The sequence below is a fragment of the Malaclemys terrapin genome, chromosome 4 (assembly GCF_027887155.1).
Source record: "Malaclemys terrapin pileata isolate rMalTer1 chromosome 4, rMalTer1.hap1, whole genome shotgun sequence".
Taxonomy (NCBI): Eukaryota; Metazoa; Chordata; order Testudines; family Emydidae; genus Malaclemys; species Malaclemys terrapin.
In genome coordinates this window covers 78,037,615-78,063,171 of record NC_071508.1, presented here as the reverse complement: position 1 = coordinate 78,063,171, position 25,557 = coordinate 78,037,615, and the positions used below count along the sequence as shown (strand labels likewise).

Below are 25,557 nucleotides of genomic sequence, written 5' to 3'. Positions count from 1 at the left end.
GCTGATTTAGTAACACCCCCTCCAAGAGCGGCATAGAGTCAATGTAATTAGGTCGATGTAATCAGTATAGACACTGCATTGATTACATCAACTGCTACTGGCTTTCAGAAGCTATCCCACAAAGCCCTACACTGACAATACAATTGATACAATTGCTTCTGGTGAGAACGCGCCCCGCTGACACAAGGAGCCATGTGCACACACAAGCAATTTAATAACTCTAATGACTGTATGCTGACGTAAATTAAATTGACATAATATAGTAATCTAGACATGGTCTTAGTATGTTGGAAGAGAAAAGTTGTGGGGTTTGGCACCTGGGGAGGCATAGGAAGCAGTTTGGAATTTTGAGTAAAAAATGAGCTGGATATTTCTACTAAAACGGTCAGCAGAGAAATAGTCAACAGTGTTGATGTTTAAATTGTCATGTTCTAGCATATCAACCCATTTAGATTAATGCGGCAGATTGCGCCTCTCTTAGCTATTGTTTTGGCTGGATGAAGGTCCAGGAAGAAATCACTGATTTATAGTTCGTTCATATTTTCATGACCATCTTTACAGCCACAAGGGCTAGAAAAGTTTAGATTCTGGAGCACCATTCTGTGTGTGGGTAGATTCTACAGCTAATTCTGTGGCCTCAAATTCACAGATCCCAGTCAGGTGCAAGCCCCTGTGGTCCTATGTTGCTAACACAATAGCAGAAAAGGATGTAACTTCACCATAATCCACTCGCATGTAACATAAATCATTCTGCCAACCAGGGCCAGTACAGCCGCCACAGCACTTCCAGAGCTGAGAGTGAGAAATTGGGATTAGAAATCAAAACTTGCTATTTAATGTGGCAGCGCAGACAAAGCTGGGCCATAGGGCCCATTTGACAGCCTTTTGTTTAGTGTGGATTTTGTACTGGTTTCTCTGCTAGTTTTATTTTAGTTCTAGTTCTGGATCATCTCAACATCTTTCCTAGTTCCTGTCTGCATTTTTATGCTCTCAGTAGGTAACAACTAGGGACGAGTAAAGTGGTTCCAATAGGAATTGATCCACACCTTCACCCAAAACTCATCTCACCCGTTTTCATCTGTTAAAGCGTGAATCACTATATGATGGAAAGATTTTATGAGTTAGGTGTAATTTTTTTCATAGATAAAACTGAAAGCAATCTCTTAGATTATTTTATAATCCAAACCTGTGCTTTAAGTAAGATGGGCCCCTGCTCTACCATCTCAATAACTTTCTTGCCTTTACCGAGAACAAGTCTAATGCACCTGCTGATGTGAAATTACAAACAGTACACACAAGTCTGTAGAAACATTGAAGCTGCATACAAGACCAGCCCACAGGCAAGAGGTATAAATTTGTCAGCAGGAAAACCAGAACGTAGGGGAAAATGTGTAAGATGTGTAGCAGGCTGATTATCCACAGGAAAGTGAATGTACTACTTGTGCAATACTATAGCATGGGGGTGGGATGGAATGCTTTCCCAGTCATACCACGTGATCAATTTATGCCTGAAACATGAGAAAGTATGACTGTGGTAACTTTTGTACTAGTTAATGTAAATACAACTGTGGCAGTGTACTCAAACAATTTATCCTATATAATACACACCTTGAATACTGGCTGTGCAATGAGCATCTCAGTGGAGATGAAAGAATACAGGGAGGAAATGCATCTTCTCCCTAGGTCACAGATAAGTTGTGTGGCTTCAGTGCAGCCATTATTGCAAACTTGAGGCTGTATTACCTCATATTCTAATGCACAGCCTCCTCAATGGGAAGAAAATGAGGATCCATGTGACAATGGATCCTACAGCTCTGACATCTCCCCTTTCACACTGGTACAAAGAGTGCTGGGAAACTACAACTCCCATGAGGCATCAAAGTGGCTCAGCCACAGGGAGACACCATGGTGCTTCATGGGAGATGGAGTCTGGCTGGGGAACAGAGCCAGGAGGAGACAATGGAGGGCAGAGGGATACAGAACTACATCTCCTATAAAGTACAACAGTGGCTCAAGGGGATGGAGAGATTAACGTTGATTCAAAATAAAATGTTTGTTTGGCTCAAACCAAAATGTAACATTCTCAGTTTCCGGATAGAAAATTCTGCCAAAATCTATCTTTTCCCCTGGAAAACTTTGATTTGAACATAATCCCATTTTCCTGCAAGAAAATATTTCATTCAAAGATTCTGACCAGCCCTAATATTGGGCCAAATCCTGTAATCCTCGTTCAGGCAAACCACTCACTGAAGTTAATACAGATTTGCCATTGACTTCAATAGGAGCAGGAGCAAGTCCTCTAGAGGCAAGGCTTTTTGAGATCAATTTATTACTATTATTATTTATGGCTCGTATTAATATTAATATATTAAACTAGTATTATTTTTTACTTCTCCCACTCCCTTGCCCCACACATGCAGGGCATATCCAAATCTTGCCACTTCCTCTTTCTCAACATCGCCAAGATCCACTCTTTTATTTCTATTCTCAAAGCAAAATCTCTCACCCAGGCCCCCCATTATTGCTTGTTTTAACTACTGTAGTACCCTTCACTTTGGCTTCCCAGACACCATATATTGCTCCTATTCAGTCCATGCAACATACAGCAGCTACATTCATCTTCCTTGCCTGTCAATTTGATTATGTCACTCCCTTCTTTAAAACTCTTCTCTGGTTTCCCATCCACTATCAAATAAAATTTTGATTCTGGTCACCACATTCTAAGCTCTATATAATTCTGTCTCTCCCTACTTATCCAAGCTTGTCAAGCTTCATGTTGTTCCCATTCCCTCTGCTCTGCTAATGCTCCCAGCCTTGTCCGTTTGTTTGTCAATCTCCTCCATGCCATCTTCCATGTACTCCCCTATGCCAGGTACAATCTCCCCGAGCTCACCTGCAAAACCTCTATGTTCTCTGCTCATAAGTGCCTCTTAAATATCCACTTCTGCTGTGCTGCTTACAGTGAATCAGACTGACTTGCATATAAATTGTATTTTATTTTCTGTTGTTTCCATTCCATTTTCCCTAACCTTTGTCTCGTTTGTCCTTAGATTGTGAGTTCCTTGGAGCAGGGACTGTCCTTGAATGTGTGGAAACTACCTAACACATACTGGGTGCTACCATAAGTAAAAACTGAATAATATTACTGTAATGCCCTGAGACCCCCATTCAAATCAGAGTCCTGTTGTGCTAAGCACTGTGCAAATACAGAGTTTGAGAGACAGTTCCTGACCAAAGAACTTACTTAAGACAAGATACAACATATTGGTGCAACAAACAAGTGGAGGGAATAAGGTAATGAGGAGACAGGTTGTGTGGCTTTAGATGAAATATACTTGGAAGATCATTGACATTATTACATTAATTGCAAAGTGTAACAAGCCCAAGTGAATGAGACTAAACCATGTTTTCATCTTTTTAAAATACTACATTTTTATTTTAATAACAAATACATGCTTGCTATGTTTCCTGTTATGAAAGAACATACAATAGCATGTCACTCCAACAGCATACATTATTAATACAAATCTAAATAAATTATAGAAGCCTGTGTGCATAATCAAATTGTATCAAACAATTAAATCTACTGTGGAATTTAAGTTTTGTTGGGTTCAACAACACAGTGTAATCTGGATTTCTTTGCCCTTGAACAAGCATATACATTAGGTTTAATGCTGGTAATGCAGCAAGCTCAGCATGTTAACTGATACACGTGACATAGGATTGTGATGTAGGAAAATATCTTTGTGAAGAAGTGGATAATTAGCCAAGTCAGCGTGATGTGGATTTATCCATATATCCATTACTATTGATTCTTGGTTTTGATGACAATGAATAAATTTGTCCTTAGAGCAGTTTGAGTTGCCACTAGTAAAATTTTGCTGACTTTCCATATTAATACACAGAATGAAGTAGCTATTGAGTAGAATAACTTAGCTAACAATTTATTTTTTCCTGTTTATACATCTGATCCTGACAAAGCACCACTCAGGATCAGGCTCTCAGAGAGCTTCCTCCCTAGCAAACCAAAGCTGTATATTATTCAGTGAAATTTGGTTACATTTTTTAGATCTGTACAATTGATAAATGGAAATGTAGGACCCAATCCTGTAGCCGGTAGTCAGGCAAACCTCTCATTGTCCTCAGTGAGGGTATTTTCTGCATAAGGACTGCCATAGTGGATTCATAATTACAATAGCAAGGGCAAACTTGCAGGACTGACTTTTTTTCCCTTTTGATGCTGTTTCTCTACCTTACGTTTAGTTAGCAGCAAATAATCAACCCTTCCAGAATTTATATAATTAATTCCTAGGAATGCTTTGATTTAAATATTCAGCGGTTATGTATTTTCGGTAAGTCCGAACATGCATGTTAGTATGTGTATGAGAGGTGAAGAAACAACTCTACTATAATTTTAAGAGAAAACAATACAGCTATAAAATTGTTTTTACTCCATGATTGTGACAATCAGGTCCCAGACTTCCAAGGAAAGAACAAAGCATCTGAACCCCAAAGAATGAGCAATTGAATCAACTGGTTGTATACAATGTTATTGGGTATAACTATATGTCATATGAAGTCTTCTGTGAACACTTGTAATGTTCTGAACTTGATGGTCATTAGGAGCTATGTATACAGGTTATAGTTATGAATGTATGCATGTATATATGCATAGAAAATTGTAATTTTAACTGTGATGCAGCTACAGCATCACCTCACAACAGGGTGGTGAAGCAATCAGGCAGGGAGAGACACTTTTCAGGCTAGTTGTTTATATGAATCCAACTTTAAGTACCCATCCATAGTCCAGCCAGGAAGAGACAATTGTGGACCATTAAAGTTGATGGAAAGACATTGAAACTGAAAAGAAAACACCAGTCTTGGAAAACTAAGGCTATGTCTACACTACAACTTATGTTGGCATAGCTTATGTCGCTCGGGGGGGGGGGGGGAGGGGAATGAACAAATCACCCCCCTGAGCGACATAAGTCACACCAATGTAAGCGCCTGTGTGGACAGCGCTATGTTGGCGGAGAGCTTCTTGTGTGGACATAGCTATTGCCGCTCGCAGGGCCTGGAGTAGATGAACTGACGGGAGCACTCTCTCCCATTGGCTTAGAGTGGCTACATTACAGAGTGTACAGTGGTTCAGCTGCATCAATACGGCTGTGCTGGTGTGAGGTCTTTAGTGTAGACATTGCCTAAGAAAGGAGGAAGTTTCCTCTAATCTGGAGAACCATGAGTCATCATGCTAGGAGAAACACGAAAAAGTGGGGGAGGAGAAAAAAGCCTTTTAAAAGTAGGTTTAGGGCTGAGGTTTTTTAATGCAGAAACTGAGGGCCAGCAGGATACATTGGGAAACTGTTCAAAGGCAATAGGTAACTTTATTAGAAAAGGGAAATTGTCTAATATAGAAGTGTGAATCCTGAAGTTGCGTCTTAATGTTTATTTTCTGTGCTACTTGTATGTGTTTGCTTTTTCTTACTATTTCAACTCTGAATCTGTGATTTTTTCTATTGAATACACATTTTGTTTATTTTTACCCATAGCAGGGCTCTGGTGTGCAAATTGTATGATGTATGTGTCCCAAAGTGAGCTGTTAATGGGGGGCTGTTTTCGCACTTTCAGGAGTGATGAACCAGAGAGGAAAAGTCCGAGTGGCTGGTAGTTAAGACTTGAGTAGATGGATTTGGGGAGATTCAGAGCTGTTGGAATTACGCTGCAAGGAGTAACTAGGCTGGTAGAAGCCAGGGTGAGACCTTTGTGCTTCTAGGCTGGCTATTGGTATCAGGGCTCTGAGCTACAGCAGCATAGCATTAAGGTCCCCAAAAGTACAAGGCTGGCGTGACAGAACCCCTTACTGGTCCGGGTTGATCCCCAAAACTTCACAATGACATTGTATAGAGAATGCTCTCTCCCATCTACAAGATAACAAGAGTCAGATTCTTGCACTGCTTTTGAGTGGGATACAGTGGAATTATAAATCATTAGAAAGAACATGTGCTCACTGTGGTTGCACCATATAGGACTTTTCTTATTATCTGTATATCAGGGGTTGTCAAACTGGTTTGTGGAAAGCTGGTATATAACATTGTGTGATCTCCTGCTTCTTGTTTTCTTCTGCTTTTACAAGCACTCTTCTTTGCAGTAAAGAGCCTGGACGCAGTAAAAGAACCTGGAAAGGGAGAAAGAAGCCAACTAAGTTAGTTCTATTAGATGCTACTGCTATATAAGTTGAGGATGAAACAGGAGCTATGCTGAGGAACTGGAGACACCAACATGAAAGGAACATCCAGAATACAAGTGAATCAGACAACTGGGTAGCACGTACATGGAAAGGGGGGAAGGGAACCAGGCAGAGGACAATATGCTTAGGGAACCAGGCAACTTAACATTATGTGTCCATGTAAGCAACTGCTGCAGTTACCTGCTGCTCAGGCCCATCTAGAGAAATTTGGAGCTCCGGTACATCATGTTTGTTGGGCCCCCACCCCCTCATTTTACTTTATTTACATACAGGTTACAGATTTTTGGAGGGGAAGGGGGCCCTGTGCTCGGTTCCCCAGTACAATTGTCCTTCCTTTCCCCATTCTCTTGTCAGCCCTCACCTACTGCATGTAGAATTGTCAACTTTCTAATCGCACAAACCGAACACTCTAGCCCCTGCCCCTTTCCCAAGGCCCCGCCCCCACTCACTACATTCCCCCTCCTTCGGTGGCTCACTCTCCTCCCCCCCCCCACTCACTTTCACTGGGCTAGGGCAGGGATGCAGGATGGGGTGAGGGCTCTAACTGGGGGTGCAAGCTCTGGGGTGGGGCCAGAAAAGAGGGGTTCAGGGTGCGGGAGGAGGGTCCTGGCTGGGACAGGGGTGCAGGCTCTCGGGTGGGGCTGAGGATGAGGGGTTTTGGGTGCAGGAGAGGGCTCCAGGCTGAGGGGTGAGGCCGAGGGATTTGGAATATGGGAAGGGCTGCGGGCTGAGGTAGGGGGTTGGGTATGGGAGGGGGTACAGGCTCTGGGTGGGGCTGTGAATGAGGGGTTCAGAGTGTGGGAGGGGCTGGAGCAGGGAGTTGGGGTGCAGGGGAGGTGAGGGCTCTGTCTGGGGGTGCAGGGTCTGGGGATGAGGGGTTTGGGGTGCAGGAGGGGGCTCTGGGTTGGGGGGGGCTCAGGGATGGGGCAAGGAGTTGGGGCACGGGCTTACCTTGGGCAGCTCCCAGGCAGCAGCACAGCGGGGCTAAGGCAGACTCCCTGCCCGTCCTGGCTCCGTGCTGTGCTGGACCCCGGAAGCAGCCAGCAGGTCCAGCTCCTAGGCTAGGGGGTGGGGCGGGGCTAGGAGGCTCCGCACGCTGCTCTCGCTCACAGGTACCCACCCACCCCCAGCTCCCATTGGTCATGGTTCCTGGCCAATGGGAGTGCGGAGCTGGTGCTCAGGGCAGGGGCAGTGCACTGAGCCCCCTGGCTTCCCCACCTAGGAGCCGGACTTGCTGGCCACCTGGCAACCCTAACTGCATGTAGGAACTGCTGTTACCACCATCTTTTTTTTGTCATACAGATTCCAAAACCCCTCAGCTATGTCATTATTAGGTTTCCACTGTTGTTCCATGAGTGGGAATCAATCAATCTTGACAGGGGAGCACAGATACAGTGAGTCTCCCATAAGTCTGTGGATTGCACTTTTTAAAATGTTGGCTATTCACCATTTTTTTATTGTTTATACAGCTCTATGCAGATATATAAGGAGATAAAGATGCTTCCCTGAGCAATCTTACTTAGATGTAATGCAGGGAGTGATACTCATAGGGAAGGGCAAGATTTACAACCATAAGAGACCATGTGATTTTTGTTTGGCTGTATCTTGTTTAAGGTGACTATATGTTCCTAGTGCCCTGTCAGCTTTACAAAACCAGTTTTTGTCCCATTTCTTGTAAATTGCTGTACACTCTAAAGGAGCCTCAGACCAGCTAGGCTGATGCAATTGACTGTTGAATACATTTGCACATCAAGCAACACCCACACCAGAATATCCCACCTATCCCTCAGGGAACATCCTTGTCTGCACAAGATCTTCAGTAAACCTCACATGTTGAGTCAGAGACACTTGGCTTTAGACTTAGTCCGACTCAGGGCAGTGCTGTGCTGCAACTAGTAAGTCTAATATAGGACTATAGGTCTACATTAGGCCTGAGTGAGCTATGGTTTTAAATTGAATTTGAATATTAGCATGAGTAATAGGCCCAAAGGATGTGACCAAAAATAATGTACTCTTAAGAGAGAGAAGGATTGTTTGTGATAAACTTGTAGTGTCCCTTTGGAATACCAGTGTCATCTTATTTAAGGTTTGGGAAATAAAGAAAACATGGCTAATTTGGCGCCAGATGCAGTAAATAATTGGTTAGAACTTAGTCCAGTATTTGGGAAAATATACGGTAAGTAAGATAAATCAAAAACCTTGAAGAGAGCAAGGTTCAGCCCTAAACTTCCTCATCTAGCTTTTGCTAAGGTCCAATAATCTGCAATTACATCACCTGTTTCTTATACTGCATATAAAAGCAAGGTTTTATAGAGGTTCTTTGTCAGAACTTTTCCTTCCCCCTCTGGCATCACGCCATGATGAGAAGATATCACCTATGCCTGGCCCGTTGTATTTTGGTCAATGATTATAATTTAGGGTTACCATACATCCGGATTTTCCCGGACATGTCTAGCTTTTTGGGCCTCAAATCCCCGTCCGGGAGGAAATCCTAAAAAGCCGGACATGTCTGGGAAAATAGGGAGGGAGGGGCCGGTGGTGCTCGGCCAGGGGCCAGGGCCAGCGGTGCAGAACTGGGGCCGGCGGTGCTCAGCCGGGGGCTGGGGCCAGGCTGGGGGTGCTCGGCCGGGGGCCAGGGCCGGCCCAGGGCCGGCGGTGCGGGACCGGGCGGTGCGGGGCTGGGGGCTGGCGATGCGGGGCCAGCAGTGCTTGGCCGGGGGCCGGCAGTGCTCGGCCGGGGGCCAGCGCCCCCGGGCCCGAGCCGAGCCGGGCGGGCGACGCTGGGGCCAGAGCCGCTTGGCCTGGGCTGACCGGCCGCCTGAGGGAGCCGCTCGGCCAGGGGGGCCGGACTGGCCCGCGCCTCCTCGTGCCCCCTCGCCCCAGTCCCAGCTTACCTGCTTGCTGCCTGCCTACTTCAGGCTTCCCGCGAATCAAATGTTCGCAGGAAGCAGGAGAGGGGGAGGGGTAGGGGGTGAAGTGTTCAGGGGAGGGGGCGGAGTTGGGAGGGGCGGTTCAGGGGGCGAGGAAGGGGTGGGGCTAGGGGCGGAGTTGGGGCGGGGCCAGGGCCCCATGGAATGTCCTCTTTTTGGACACTTAAAATATGGTAACCCTATTATAATTGTATTGTTGCTAGGGTATAGATTAGAGGTGTATATGCTTATATTTGCATTTTGAATGTAACCAACATCAACTGGACTTGGACTAGTAAAGGAATGCTTGTATAGCAATTGAATAATAGTTAAACCTTAATAAACTTAATAAAGGAAGAACAGACTGAAAGGACAGAGAATTAGCAAAGAGAAGAGATAAAAATATAGAGAGAAAATATAAAAAATTAAGAGAGAGTACAGTGGCATTATTCAGTGCTGAAAACTGGAGTGTTGTTGCCTCAGTAACGCTATTCAAGCTGCCCAGTACTTCTGTCCTTGGAGCTCCAACATATGGCCATCAAACATCTTGACAGATTCAAGGAAACACAACAAAGTAAGTCAGTCAATAGTGCTTGACAATAGTGTGGGAGAAGAGCCCAAGGTACAAGTGGCAGACCTTCCCACAGCAGCTACAGGTCCACTTGCCAGATGGAGGTTGCAGCACGCTCTGCTTCCTTGCTCACCTGTGGGCCTCAGCCTGGGCTCTCTGATGGCTCTGTGCGATGACTGCACCAGCCTTGACCCAGCTTCTCCAGACTGAGTGGTTGTGGGCAGGATTCTCCCAGTTGTCAGTGGGAATGTTGAATTTCTTGAGACCTTGCTTGACCTTGTCACTGTATCGGAGCTTTGGCCTTCCTCTGTGTTGTGGGTAGTTCTTGAGTTGGCCCATAGAGCACAGCCTCTGGCAGACAATCTTGAGGCATATGCTCCCCGTTTCCCAGCCAGCGAAGCCTGCGAGCGTCCAGCATAGTCTGCCTAGACTATAGGCCGGTTCTCTCAAGGATCTCGTTGTTAGTGATCCACTGGTCCCAAGTGACTCCAAGAATTTTTTTGAGACAGCGAAGGTGGAAATTGTTTCAATCTCCGCTCCTGCTTGGAATACGTGATCCAGCTTTCACAGGTGAAAAGGAGGGTTCTGAGGACACTAGCCTGATAAATGGACACTGGAGGGTAGGGATAGGATACAGAGGGACCTAGACAAATTAGAGGATTGGGCCAAAAGAAACCTGATGAGGTTCAACAAGGACAAGTGCAGAGTCCTGTACTTAGGATGGAAGAATCCCATGCACTGTTACAGACCAGGGACCGAATGGATAGGAAGCAGTTCTGCAGAAAAGGACCTAGGGGTTACAGTGGACGAGAAGCTGGATATGAGTCAACAGTGTGCCCTTGTTGCCAAGAAGGCTAATGGCATTTTGGGCTGTATAAGTAGGGGCATTGCCAGCAGATCAAGGGACGTGATCATTCCCCTCTATTCGACATTGGTGAGGCCTCATCTGGAGTACTGTGTCCAGTTTTGGGCCCCACACTACAAGGATGTGGAAAAATTGGAAAGAGTCCAGCGGAGGGCAACAAAAATGATTAAGGGGCTGGAGCACATGACTTATGAGGAGAGGCTGAGGGAACTGGGATTGTTTAGTCTGCAGAAGAGAAGAATGAGGGGGGATTTGATAGCTGCTTTCAACTACCTGAAAGGGGGTTCCGAAGAGGATGGATCTAGACTGTTCTCAGTGATACCCGATGACAGAACAAGGAGTAATGGTCTCAAGTTGCAGTTGGGGAGGTTTAGGTTGGATATTAGGGAAAACTTTTTCACTAGGAGGGTGGTGAAGCACTGGAATGGGTTACCTAGGGAGGTGGTGGAGTCTCCTTCCTTAGAGGTTTTTAAGGTCAGACTAGATGACCTCCTGAGGTCCCTTCCAACCCTGATATTCTATGATTCTAGCGATTGTTGTTCCAGACACATGAGGTAAGTTTGCCAAAGATGACAGGGGCTTTGCCAAGTCTCGCATTAAATTCTCTATCAAGGCTAAGTCAGCTGGTTAAAGTTGAGCCAAGATAGCAGAAGTGATCCACGTTTTCCAGAGTTTCATTACTGACGTAGATTTTAAGTGGGATGTTGGTGCCCTGTGACATCACAACTGTTTTTTTATACTGATTACCATGCCAAACTTAATACATGCATCAGAGAACTTATTCAGCACGATCTGCAATTCATCAGGTGACTTAAGAGATGAATGCAGCGTCATCTGTAAAGAGCAGATCTTGAATAGTGAGCTGGGTGACATGCCTTTTGCTCTGAAATCATCTGATAGTGAACAAGCTGCCATCCATCCCTGATCATTTCCAAAAGCATACTTAAGAAGAATAGAGAAAAAGATGCAAAAGCCAGAAGGCACTAAGACACAGCCTTGCTTTATGCCTGCATCAATGCTAAACTCAGATGATGTTTCATTTTCATACTGGATGGTCGCCTTCATTCCCTCATGGAACTTCTTAAATAGAAGAGAATATTTTTTGTGGACAGTCAGTTTTCGACAGGGTCTTGTATAGCCATTCCTGTTAACTGTGTCAAAGGCCTTTTGTAGGTCAACAAATGCTACATAGAGAGGTACCTATTGTTTACATTTTTTTTCTTGAAACAATCACATTGTGAAGGACATGTCAGTCATGAAGCATCCAGCTCTGAACTGGCTCTCAGGATAAACTCTCTCAGCAAGGACTTGGAGTTTTTTCAGCAGGACTCTTGCAAGCACTTTGCTGACCACGCTGAATAGAGATATCCCTTGGTGATTGTTGCAGTCTGCTCTGTTCTCTTTATTTTTGTATAAAGTAATTAGGTTTGCATCATTCAGATCCTGGGGTATGTGGCTTTCTTCTCAGTGGGTGCAGAGAAGTGTGTGGATACCGCTCGCAAGCTTTCTCCCCCCTGCCTTTAGGAGCTCTGGAAGTATCTGATCATTGCCTGCTGCTTTCCCAGGCACAATCTCTTTGATAGCTTTCTCTACATCTTCAAGAGTTGATGTTTGGTCCAGCTCCTACATCACTGGAAGCTGGGGAATGGCAGCTAAGGCAGTATCACAGATAATGGCATCCTTTGAGTAGTGTTTTTTGTAATGCTCAGTCCATCTGTCAAGTTGTTCTTGCCTGTCAGTAGGATGGTACCATCTTTCACTTTCAAGTTTGCAGGTGTTTTTACAAATTGGCCCAAGTGCCTCTTTGATCCCATCATAGGTACGATGAAGGTCCCCTGTTTCAAAGCAGGTCTGAATCTTTTTGCACAGGTCTTGCTAATACTTTCTGGTCACATTCTCTAGTGGCTTTCTGGACTACAGCCTTAGCCTCTTTGAACTTAACGTTCTGGACTTGGTTGTTGAAGTAAAGTGAAGTGAGCTTGCTTCTTCTTTTCTATGAATGGGAGCAACAGATGTCCAGATGCTGTGAACCAGCCAGGTTCTTTTTCCTTTGTTGTTCCAAAGACATACTTGGCAGTAGACAGTGCCTTAGTCTTGAAATTTTCCCACAAGATGTCAGAATCAGGGAGTCAAATTGATCATTTTCAGAAACACGCTCAAGCACATTGGAGCTCCAATGTTATCAACAGATAATGCAGTTTGCTAATTCAACAGAGCTTGACATTACTCATAAAGAAAGACCACAGGCATAATTCAGTGGCAAAAGCCACTCAGACAGGTTTATTGCCTTCCTGGCACAGTCCTAGTGCCCCGGCTCCGTGGTTACAGGTACACTAATACATGAGTGCCCAGTGGCAAGGAGTGGCTCTGTCAGCAGGGGCAGTCTCTGCTGTCCCCTACACCACACAAAGAGTTAAGGTGTGGTACCCCAACATTTATAGACTGAGACAAACAACTGAGATAGTTCATAAATTGTTTATCTTCCCTGTTTCATGATATTTGTTTGTTACCTCCACTTCTTCTTGATATCTCAGACAAATCATATTACTAGATATTTACGTAACTATCTAGTGCCTAGTTCACTAGCAACAACTTTGCCAAGTTCACATACTGGATGCTTATTTGCTTTAATACATGGCCTGTCTTTGGTTCACAGCCTATAGTTCAGGACTCAGATCTTGCACCAGACCCAGGGCTCAAGACTCTTTCTCTCTACTACAAGAGGCACCAGTAATTTTTATTAATAGGCTTTTCTGTGTCCCTGATCATTGCAGCAGCTGAGTGCCTCACAAATATTAATTTATTTATCCCAGTGAGAACCCATTCCAGTGCCTTAGCCATGACATCTTCCTTCCTTTCTCATGGCTTGGGCCGTGGTTAGCTGAGAAACACCTTCTTACTGTGAGCCAGCCCAACACTTGATATCCAGTGGGGCTCTCAAGCTAAGAGTCACTCACTTTATAAGCAATGAGTAAGGATATGATTCTGTCACCGAGGTCACAGATTCCATGACTTTCCAGGACCTCCATGACGTCTTCTGGGACAGAGCTGGAGCAGCTATTAACCACTGGAGCAATGGTGGGAGCGGGTGGTGGTGGCTGGAACAGCCGACTGGTAGCCAACCCCAGTGCTATCAGAGCAGCAGCTGCCAGAACAGCTGACTGGCAGCCCGTCACTGGAACACTGGTCCCCAGCTCGCTGGAGCAGCAATTGCAGTTGGGTTAAATCCCCTGGAGTGTTTTGCTGGTACAGTATACTGGTATATCTATACCGGAAAAGTGCTCCTACTGCAGACATCATCTAAGTGACATACTTGCGACCCAAGCAAATTTGATCCCTTTACAAATTTGTTTTTCACACTAACAACCTGTCTAACTGCAGCTCTTTCCCTCTCTTCTATAGTAGTTTCCTTCAGAGGTTTCTACAGTGTTAATGCAGCACACATGTGAACTATTACAATTAAAAAACAAAGCAAAGGTATGCTCTGGTTCCCATCTCTAGCGAAACCTGTTACAACACATATTCTGACTATGTTTGCTGACTGGTGGGGGTGGGGGAAACACAACTGAGCTGTCCTAGCTTCAAGTTGCCTCATATCAAGTTTTTCAGGTTACCAGTCTGCATGGCACCTGTATTAATTATTATTAATTATTATTATTTTTTTTTGTAAACCTAAGGTTTCTGCAACCTCCCTTTCTGCCTCAAAAATTTAAGTCCTGAATTGCTGAACAATAAACACCACAGTATAACTGCAGAAACAGAAGTTTCACCTAAAGCAAGAAATTGTTGGCATGTTCATCCTGCTGAATGCAGAGCCAAACTGGCACACTGATTTCTGTAGATCCTTATGAGAAAGTTCCTTTAACAGGAATTACACCAATAGGAAGTTATAGAAATTACACTACAAACCTATAGAAATTAAGAGAGAATTTTAGGCTCTAGGACCCTTCTGTTGAGTTACCTTAGGCCCAAGTGCAAAACCCCTGCATTAAGGTGGGAGATAATTATTGTGTGTCATGCTAGCCACCAGAAAAAGGGTGGGAATGTTTCTTTGGGCCAGAGAGAAATAGGATAAAAGAATTCCTAGAGGAAAACCATAGGAACAGTCAATCTTGGGGAAGAAGCTTAGGCTGGGTTTTGTGCAAGAATCGTTGAAAATTTTCAAAATTTTAAAAGTTTAACAAATTGCCAGAAAATAGAGGTGAGTTTTGACACTAAATTAGGGTCTATGTACTCTGTTGAGGAGCAGGGAGGGACTAAGATCATTTACAGGATGTTATCCTTTCTATAGACTTTTTTTTAAAATCATCCCATAGATTTCTGAAGGTTGGTTAATAAATTGTACATAAAGGTTATCAATCCCTTTTGAATTCTGTAGCACTTTTCCATAAGCAATTATAATGGGGAGTGCTTCACATCCTCAACATGTAGAACAGGAAATGGGGCTTGAGGGAGTGATGTGCAGGAAAGCAGCTTTTGTAGAAGCAGCAATGTTCAAAGTCACATGAGTACATTTTAAAAAGTGAATTTTAATGATCATAGGTGCTGATTTAAGAGCTCCAGAGTGTGACATTCTCTAATAAATACACAGTGTGAGCAGTGGAAGCAGAAGGTTAACCTTCTTCTAGTCTAATGCAACCTGTTGATTCTGAGTAGGAAAGCCCACATCTAGAGGCAAGACAACATGGTCCCACTTGCTTATTCCTTGGAGACTCTGTTGACACTGCCAGTCAGTGCCTTTTGAAATAGTAAGTTAGTAATATGGACACTTGTCCATTATGGAATGAATAAAAGACATCATTCATTTCACCAATACCAACATACTGTGTTATCTCACATGATGCATTCCCCTCAGCCCCATCTGCTTTTTGATGAGAACTCTTTGTTTCCCCATCTATAACCCATTGTTTATTCACTGTATCATATTATCTAGAATCATCTTTTGGTGCATCTTTGTGTGGTGCTATGTTGAACCTGAAATTGTGTCTACGGCCTTCCCTTTTTCCAATGCATCTGTTGTTGATGAGAAAATTAGTATAGCATGAGTTGGGTTTCATAGATGCAAGGCAGCAATCATGTAATGCTTCCTCTTCTCCATAGCTCTGTGTTCCTCTCATGTTTTTCCAGAGAATTAAGAGGCACAGAAGCCAGGTTATCTTGGCTTATTCATTTCCCCTTATTTTTAAAGATTTGAAAAACATCACCCTTCCTCCAGACCCTTACCTGAGGGCCACCATTTGTTAAATATTTTTGGTAGCACTTCTACAACTTAGTAATATTGCATGTCTACAATACTTTTCATCTTAGGATCTCCAAGCACTTTACAAACATTAATTAATTAAGCCTCATGGAATGCATGTGAAGTAGGTATATATCATTCTCAATTCGCAGACGAGAAAACTGAAGCACAGAGACATGGCGTATGACACTGTCAGGAACAGCAGTCAAGACTTATAACTCACAGGCCCCTGTTGTTAAAATCCAAGAATACTTCTTTCTTTTTTCAGAGAGTTCCCTAAATGCTTCTCACCTCCCCAGAACCTACTCGAGGACAGTCAGAGTCATTAAAAGGGAGATTTTCAGAGGGGTAAGATAGTTAAGCACCCTGCTCCCACTGAAACTGAATAGGATTTGAGGCATCTAAATCATTTAGGCTCTTTTGAAAGCCCCAGCCTTAGTTAAATAAAATAATCCTTCATTATTCTCCTTGCTAGAAGTCATATCTACATCTTCCATTTTGCTGTTAGAATTTGATTCTATACTATACCTCTATACCGGGAGTCGGCAACCTTTCAAAAGTGGTGTGCCGAGTCTTCATTTATTCACTCTAATTTAAGATTTCACGTGCCAGTAATACATTTTAATGTTTTTAGAAAGTCTCTTTCTATAAGTCTATAATATATAACTAAACTATTGTTGTATATAAAGTAAACAAGGTTTTTAAAATGTTTAAGAAGCTTCATTTAAAATTAAATTAAAATGCAGAGCCCCCTGGCCCGGTGGCCAGGATCCGGGCAGTGTGAGTGCCACTGAAAATCAGCTTGCATGCCACCTTTGGCACGCGTGCCATAGGTTGCCTACCCCTGCTCTATACTCTTCTTTAAGCAGGTTCAGTAGACTGGATAGTCTAGTGACATCATCTTTCACCCTGAAAATTTTTCTCCTACAGTTTTTGTTTACTAATGACACCAAAAAAAGGTCCAGGACAGGGTACAATCACAGATCTTTAATTGCTAGATGGGATGCTGCCGCCCTCAGAAGCATTTTCCCTTTGGGAATTGCAGGGAGCTAGTTTTCACAGAGCACACACCACTTAATTCTAAGCACCTGATCAAACCTACGCCTGCCTGATTCCCAAACCCTTCATCTGAAGAAAAATTAATTTTCCATCTGCCAATGATCAGGTTGCTATGGATGTGCACCGCACACCTGAGATCAGAGATTTCTGGCAAGTAGTGTTTGTTAGTCTGCGCCTGCACAGTTACTCCCCTTGTGCTCTAAACTGAGAGTATAAGGGGCAGTGCAGAGTGACACCTCTCCAATTCCTCTTCTTATCATAAAGCAAATAAGATCCCAAGCAGAGGGGAAGGAGGACAAGTAGTGGAATACAGATAGGGACCACATATCTTGAAGAACCTCCAGTTACAAGTAAGTAACCTCCATTTCTTCTTTGAATGCTGATCCCTATGTGTATTCCACACGTGGATGATGGATAAGCAGTATTTAAAGAGAAGTGGGCTGAGAGGATGCAGTTGGTATAGATGCTTGTAACACAGCAGTTCCAAAAGCTGCATCTGCAGAGGACACTTGAACTAATGTGTAATGCTTCGTGAATGTATGGGTTATGCTCCAGGTAGCCGATCTACAGATATCCACTATAGGTACCTCTCAAAGCGATGCTGTTGAGGTTGCTTGTGTCCGAATGGAATGGTCTCTCACCCCATCCAGGGGAGGAATATGCACTAATTAGTAACACAGAATGATGCAGCCAGAGATCCACTTAGAGAGTGTCTGAGCAGACAAAGCCCTTCATGACTGTTCCGCTATAGTGACAAATAGCCTTGGTGATTTTCTAATCAGTTTTGTCCTTTGCAGGTAGAATCCCAGAGTTCAGCTGACATCCAGAGAGTGAAGTTTCCTCTCCTCATTGGAAGAATACTGGTAAGTGGATAGGTTGATTGATGTGAAACTCTGAAGTGACTTTAGGGATAAATTGCGGGTGCAGGCAAAATAAAACCTTCTCTTTATGAAAAACAGTGTATTGCAGGTATGCCAGGAGTGCTCCCAATTCACTCATCCTTCTAGCTGATGTGATGGCAACTAAAAAGGTGCCTTCATGGAAGCTGAAACATAGAATATGTGGCCAACGGTTCAAATGGTGGTTTGGTAAGTACTTACTGTATGAGGTTGAGGTCCCATTGTGGTGCAGGTTTCACCAGCAGTGGCAGGGTCTAAACTAGGCCCTTCAGGAATCTAATTGTTGCTGGGTGAGTAAAATGGAGTTTCCCTCTACTAGCAGATGGAAGGCACTGATTGCTACTAGATAGACCTGCAGAGGACTAATGGAAAACCCTGAAGTTTTCAAGGACAGGAGATAGCCTAATACAGCAGGGATACCTGCAATTTCTGGAGATGACTAATTACATTATGCCCAGGTAGAGAAACACCTCCATTTAGCCAGATAACATTTGCAGGTTGGGACTTTCCTACTTTGATTGAGAATAGACTAAACAGTCTACGAGCACAAACATTCTAGGTCTGATGCCCATCCAAATACTAGGCCATGAGGTGAAGTGGGCCTGGGTTGGAATGTCTGATCTTGCCATTCTACTAGGTTAGTATATACAGGGAGGGTTGGATACTGATGGGACAACAGGTTGACATTCACAGAAGGTCCAGAAACCAGAACTGTCTGGGCCAGTTGGTGTTGTGAGAATGACCCAAGCTTTGTCTCAATGATTCTTCCATAGAACTTGTGGTAGCAGAAGGATGGGAGGAAACACAGATCTGAAATAGTCTGTCCAGGATAACAGAATGGCTTCATCCCTGGAACCATGGCACAGAACTGCCTTGCAGCAGTAAAGGGTGAACTTCTTGTTCGTTTGGGGATACATACAGATCCCAGGAAGGTGTTTCCCACTGTGTAAAGATTTTGTTCGGGAAGGAACTGTGTATCTCCCACTCATTGTCTGTGGAGAAGTACCTGCTGAAATTGCCCACTAAACAATTCTGTACACTAGGTAGGTATGTAGCCAAGACAGATATGTGGTTACTGAAGCACCAGTTCCGACAACTGACTACTTCTAAGCAGAGAGAAAGGAATTTTGCTCCATCTTGTTTGTTTATGTAAAAGACTGCTGTCATGTTGTCTGACATTTGGACATGGCGAGACCGAATAAGTGGGAGGAATGTGTTGCAAGCAAGACATAAAAATGTTATTAAGATGATGTTAAAAAAAAAAGTGAACAGAGTTTGAGCATAGAAGTTTCTGGTTATCAGGGAATAATGTACAGATTATCGAGGGTGCAAAGTTTGGTTTAAGATCAGGTGGCATAAGGAATATATAATCTGCAATATCCCTGATTGGGGGTAAAGGATTGATGGGTCAAAGTACAGGCATTGAGATATGAGGGTATGAAGTTCATAAAGTGGCTATGTTCGGGTGTGGAGTATAATGAGTGGACATGATGATGAGGATGGATTGACCCTCATTTCGTGAGATTTAATATTCAGGGAGTTTATAGTTCCCGTTCATATGATCCAAATACTCTCAGCTCTAGTTGATATCCATCCTGGTCTCCCGAGGATCCCAAGTGCATTGTGGTTGTCCAGATGAGCTCTCCATCCATTAAGGGATGCATCTGTGATAATGGTCACACCGAGTGCAAGTGTGATGTGTTCCAGGTTAATCCACCAGGCAAGTTAAGTGATAACTCTAATGGGAATGGTTACTTTGATGTTTATGTGGTCTCTGTCTGGTAAGTAGATGGATCAGAGCCAGACCCATAGGCAGTGTACGTGAAGACTGGTGAACAGTGTTATAGAAGAACATGATGCCATGTGGCCTAATAGGGAAAGGCAGACCGACAGTGGTTGTGATCTGAAAGTGACTTTCTTATAAAATTGTTCATGGTCTGCAATCTTTCTCTAGGGAGGTAGGCCCTTGCTGAGGTCAAGTCTAGGGTTGCTCCTATAAACTCTATAGTGGGAGTCAAAGTGGACTTTTCTTTGTTCACATAGATTCCAAGACTGCCAGAAGATGAAGCAAGAACAAAGTCACCAACTGGACCTCCCTTATTGGAGAGACCAATACGGAGCCTGTCATCCAGATATGGAAAGACTGTGTACCTATGACATCTCATTTGGGTGGCCACCATTGAGAAGACCTTCGTGAAAACCCTGGGTGTTGTTGCTAGCCCGAATGGGAGTACTCTAAATTAGTAGTGTTCTTGTCCTACCAGAAACCTAACAAACTTCCTGTGGGATGGATGATTGTCCACATGAAAATAAGAGTCTATCACGTCGAGAGATGTGAACTGCATTTCCTCGTGTAGGGAGGGAATTACTGATGTCAACATAACCATTCAGAATTTTATTTGTGAATAAAAACATTTAATTGCCCAAGGTCAAGAATGGGTTTCTATCCTCCATTTTTCTTGAGGACTAAGAAATATGGTGAGTAGAACCCCTTCGCTATGTGTTAAGGTGGACCCCTGCCACACGGGGCCAGGTGGGTTCCCCGGAGCTTGCAGGGCCAGGCAGAGGCCCTGGATCCTGAACCCCTGCCATGCGGCTGCCCCGGAGTATGCTGGGCTGGGTGGCTGCTCTGGACCCCGTGAAGCCGGCCGGGAGCCCCAAACCCCCACCATGCGGCTGCTCCAGACCCCCACCATGCAGCTGGCCTGGACCCCCGCCATGTAGGGCCAGCCAGCTGCCCGCCATGGACCCTGAACTCCCAACAAGTGGCTGCCCCAGAGTTTGCAGGGCCGAGCGGCTCCCCTGGAGCTTGCAGGGCTGGGCGGATGCCCCGGACCCCGGATCCACACTGCCCTGGAGCCCTGCTGTGCGGCTTCCCCGGAGCTTGTGCGGCCAGGTGGGTACCCCGGAGGTTGCGGCTGCCCTGAACCCCTGCCACGCGGGTCAGCCGGCTGCCTGCCCTGGATCCCCGCCATGCGGCTGACCCAGAGCTTGCGGGATCCAGCAGCAGCCCCAGATCCCCACCATGCAGGGTCGGGCAGCTGCCCCGGAGCTCTTGGGGCCGGGCGGCTGCCCTGGACCCTGAACCCCCAACCCTGTGGGGCCATCCGGGAGCCCCGGACCCCCCGCCGCACGGCTGCCCCAGATCCTGTGGGGAAAGGCGGCAGCCCCAGACCCTGAATCCCCACTGCCCTGGACCCTCGCCGTGCGGTCGCCCTGGAGCGTGCAGGGTTGGGCGGGTGCCCTAGACCCCTGACCCTCAATGCTGGCCGGGAACACCGGACCTCCGCCATGCAGGGCCGGCCAGCTGCCCACCCTGGATCCCTGTCATGTAGCTGCCCCAGAGCTTGCGGGGCCAGGCAGCAGGAGCTTGCGGGGCCAGGCAGCAGCCCCGGACCTCCACCGCGTGGGATCAGGTGGGAGCCCCGGACTCCTGACCCCATAAGGTCAGCCGGGAGCCCTGAACCTCCACCACATGGCTGCCCTGCACCCCCACCATGCAGCTGACCCAGAGCTTGCAGGGACCAGAGGCAGCCCCGGATCGCCACAGTGCAGGGCCAGGCAGCTGCCCTAGACCCTGGATGGGCTGGCAGGGAGCGCCGGACCCCCACTGCCCCATATCCTGCGGGGAAAGGCAGCAGCCCCGGACTCTGGATCCCCACTGCCCTGGACCCCCACCATGCAGCTGCCCCGGGGCTTGCGGGGCCAGGCGGGTGCTCCGGACTCCTGACCCTCGAAGCTGGCCAGGAGCACTGGACCTCCGCCGCGCGGCTGTCCCAGACTTTGTGGGGTCGGGCGGCAGCCCTGGAAATTGTGGGGCCAGGCAGGGCCGAGTGGGTGTTCCAGACCCATGACCCCACAAGGTCAGCCGGGACCCTCACTATGTGGCTGCCCTGAACCCCCACCATGTGGCTGACCCAGAGCTTGCAGGGACCAGGCAGCTGCCCAGGACCCTGGACTCCCCCCCCCGTTGGGCTGGCCGGAAGCCCCAGTCCCCCACTGCCCCAGATCCTGCCGGGAAAGGCAGCAGCCCTGAACTCTGGATCCCCGCTGCCTTGAACCCCCACCATGCAGCTGCCCCGGAGCTTGCGGGGCCAGGCGGGTGCCCCAGACCCCTGACCCTCGAGGCTGTTCCCGCTACAGCAGGGTCGGATTGTAACCCTAGACCCCCACCGTGCAGGGTCAGGCAGCTGGACACTGGACCCCTAACTGCACAAGGTCAGCCGGGAGCCTTAGACACCCACCATGTGGCTGCCCTGGAACCTCACCGTGTGGGTCAGCTAGCTGCCCACCCTAGACCCCTGCCATGCAGCTGACCCAGAGCTTACGGGGCCGGCGGCAGCCCCTGACCATCACCATGCAGGGCCGTCCGGCTGCTCGCCCCGGACCCGCGCCATGCAGCTGACCCAGAGCTTGCGGGACCTGGCAGCAACCCTGGACCTCCACCATGTGGAGTTGGGTGGCTGTCCTGGAGCTGGGCAGCTGCCCCGGACCCTGGACCCCCCGACCCTGGAGGGCCGGCTGGGAGCCCCGGACCCCAACTGCACAGCTGCTCCAGATCCTGTGGGGCCAGGCAGCAGCACCGGACCCCCAACCCCACAAACCCAGGCTGCAGCCCTGGACCCCCGACCCCACGGGACCGGTTGGCAGCCTCGACCCCGGACCTCTGCCATGTGGAGCAGGCCCAGCAGCTCTGACCCTGATCCCACTGTGCTGGGCAGTGGGGCAGCCCAGATCCCACAGTGCCAGGTAGCCAGGAACCCGGACCCTGCCACGCAGCTGAGCTGGGCCGCAGCTGTGTGCTAATTGGGCCGTATGTGGCCCGCAGCCTGCTGGTTGAGAACCACTGTTCTAGATGCAGTGTCAGCTGCATCCACTGCCTTCCTCAAGAGGGCCAAGAATTGGGCACTATCCTCTTGAGGGGGATTATCTTCTGGTAATTGCTGAAATCATATTTTGCTAACAAAGCTTGATAGTTAGTAATACAGAACTGAAGACCTGTAGAAGAAAACAACTTCCCTCCCTGGAAGCCTATCTCACCACCCAGGCAAGCTGAATTTAGTGATAACTGGTCACCTATGCCACAGAACACAATATATTCAGGTTACTTCCAGTCCGAAGGGACAAGCCACATACCTCAGATCAGTTTGTATTTTAGATCTCACACCAAAGACAATGCCTATAGTCAATCCTGTAATAAACTAACTAAAGGTTTATTAATTAGAAAAAAGAAATTAGAGAGTTATTTATAGGTTAAAACAAGCAAGCATACACATAAAAATGGTGTCAAGTATCAGAGGGGTAGCCGTGTTAGTCTGAATCTGTAAAAAGCAACAGAGGGTCCTGTGGCACCTTTGAGACTAACAGAAGTACTGGGAGCATAAGCTTTCGTGGGTAAGAACCTCACTTTTTCAGATGCAAGTAATGGAAATCTCCAGAGGCAGGTATATATCAGTGTGGAGACCTGATAACCTCGTTATCTCCACACTGATATATACCTGCCTCTGGAGATTTCCATTACTTGCATCTGAAGAAGTGAGGTTCTTACCCACGAAAGCTTATGCTCCCAGTACTTCTGTTAGTCTCAAAGGTGCCACAGGACCCTCTGTTGCTTTTTACATAAAAATGGGTTATCATCTATGGTTCCTAAAGACAACAGAGATGTAGTAATCTGTCCATTCAAAATATCTTTCAGGGAGGATGCAGGGGTAATATCTGGGGTCTGTGCCTTAGTTTAGTCTCTCTGGGTCTGTAAGAGTTCAAACAGCAAAGAGATGACAATTTTTCTTGTGACCCTGTTTTATCTTTTACATTTAGCCTTCGATTCCATGAGAAAAGCTCCCTTGAATGTAGTATATTTCCAAGGTGTGATAGGGCCATTCACCAATCCTTTGAATTGTGATGTTCCTTAATGGTTCCTAACTTTCTGTTGCTTTTTTGACTGCTGCTGCACACTGAGTAGATGTTTTCAGGGTATGATCCACGATGATGCCAAGATCTCTTTCTTGAGTAGTAACTGCTAATTTAGACCCCATCATTTTATATGTATAGTTGGGATTATGTTTTCCAGTGTGCATTACTTTGCACTTATCAACACTGAATTTCATCTGCCATTTTGTTGCCCAGTCACACAGTTCTTTGAGACCCCTTTGTAACTCTTCACAGTCAACTTTGGTTTTAACTAGATCAAGTAATTTGGTATTGTCTGCAAATTTTGCCACTTCACTTTCAGATCCCGCTTTTTCCAGATCATTTATGTATATGTTGAACAGCACTGGCCCCAGTATAGATCCTTGGGGAACCCTACTATTTACCTCTCTCCACTGTGAAAACTGACCATTTATTCCTTCCTTTTGTGTCCTATTTTTAACCAGTTACTGATCCATGAGAGGATCTTCCTTTTTATCCTATGATTGCCTACTTTGCTTAAGAGCCACTGGTGTGGTACCTTGTTAAAGGCTCTCTGAAAGTCAAAGTATACTATATGAATTGGTTTCAGAGTAGCAGCCGTGTTAGTCTGTATCCGCAAAAAGAACAGGACTACTTGTGGCACCTTAGAGACTAACAAATTTATTAGAGCATAAGCTATATTATGCATAATATAGCATAAGATATATTATGCACATAGCATATATAGCTATATGCATCCGAAGAAGTGGGCAGTAGCCCACGAAAGCTTATGCTCTAATAAATTTGTTAGTCTCTAAGGTGCCACAAGTACTCCTGTTCTTTATATGAATTGGATCACTCTTATCCACATGCTTGTTGACCCCCTCAAAAATTGTAATAGATTGGCGAGGCATGATTTCCATTTACAAAAGTCATATTGGCTCTTCTCCAAAATATCATGTTAATCTATGTGTCTGATCATTCCAGGGATGGGCAAACATTTTGGCCCGAGGGCCACATCTGGGTATGGAAATTGTATGGCGGGCCATGAATGCTCACAAAATTGGGGGTTGGGATGTGGGAGGGTGCTCCGGGCTAGGACCGAGGGGTTCAGAGGGCGGTAGGGGGATCAGGGCTGGGACAGGGGGTTGGGGCGCAAGAGGGGATCAGGAGGCTCCAGGCGGCGCTTACCTCAAGCAGCTCCCAGAAGCAGCGGCATGTCCCCCCTCTAGCTCCTACGCAGAGGCGTGGCCAGGCAGCTCTGCGTGCTTCCCTGTCTGCCGTTTCCCGGCCAATGGGAGCTGTGGGGGCGGGGGCAGCATGTGGAGCCCCCTGATTACCACTACCCGTAGGAGCCGGAGGGAGCATATGCTGCTGCTTCCGGGAGTCGTGCGGAGTGGGGGAAGCCCCCGACCCTGCTCCCCGGCTGGAGCGCCACAGCGGGGTAAGCCCCAAACCCCACTCCCCGGTGGGGGCTCGAGGGCTGCATTAAAACATTTGCAGGGCCAGATGTGGCCCTCAGGCTGAAGTTTGCCCACCTCTGGATAATTCTGTTCTTTACTAAAGTTTCAACCAATTTGCCCAAAGTTAAGTTTACTGGCCTGTAATTGCCAGGATCACCTCTGGAGCCTTTTTTAAGCACTAGTGTCGAATTAGCTATCCTCCAATCATCTGTTATAAAGGCTGATTTAAGCGATAGGGTGTGCACCCCACACAAGGCCTGAAACGGTTAAGGTGGCTTACTGGGCCAATTAACTGCCTATGCTGCACCTGGAGGAGGAGCCAGGGAGCAATGAGGACTAATTAGAGATGGTTCTTAGCTGGACAGGAATAGGAGGGGCCTGTATAAAGCCCAGTAGGAGAGAGCAGAAGGGCCATG

General features: G+C 46.3%; 1 long non-coding RNA gene across 2 annotated transcripts in view; it reads right to left on the bottom strand.

The window, feature by feature from the left end:
• Positions 1-5,349: 5,349 nt before the first annotated feature.
• Positions 5,350-25,557, bottom strand: part of LOC128837106 (uncharacterized) — a 77,295-nt gene continuing 57,087 nt past the window's right edge. For both annotated transcript variants that reach the window (XR_008444891.1, XR_008444892.1), the window contains one exon: positions 5,350-6,175. This is a non-coding gene — a long non-coding RNA (uncharacterized LOC128837106). The remainder of the gene's footprint in view (positions 6,176-25,557) is intronic.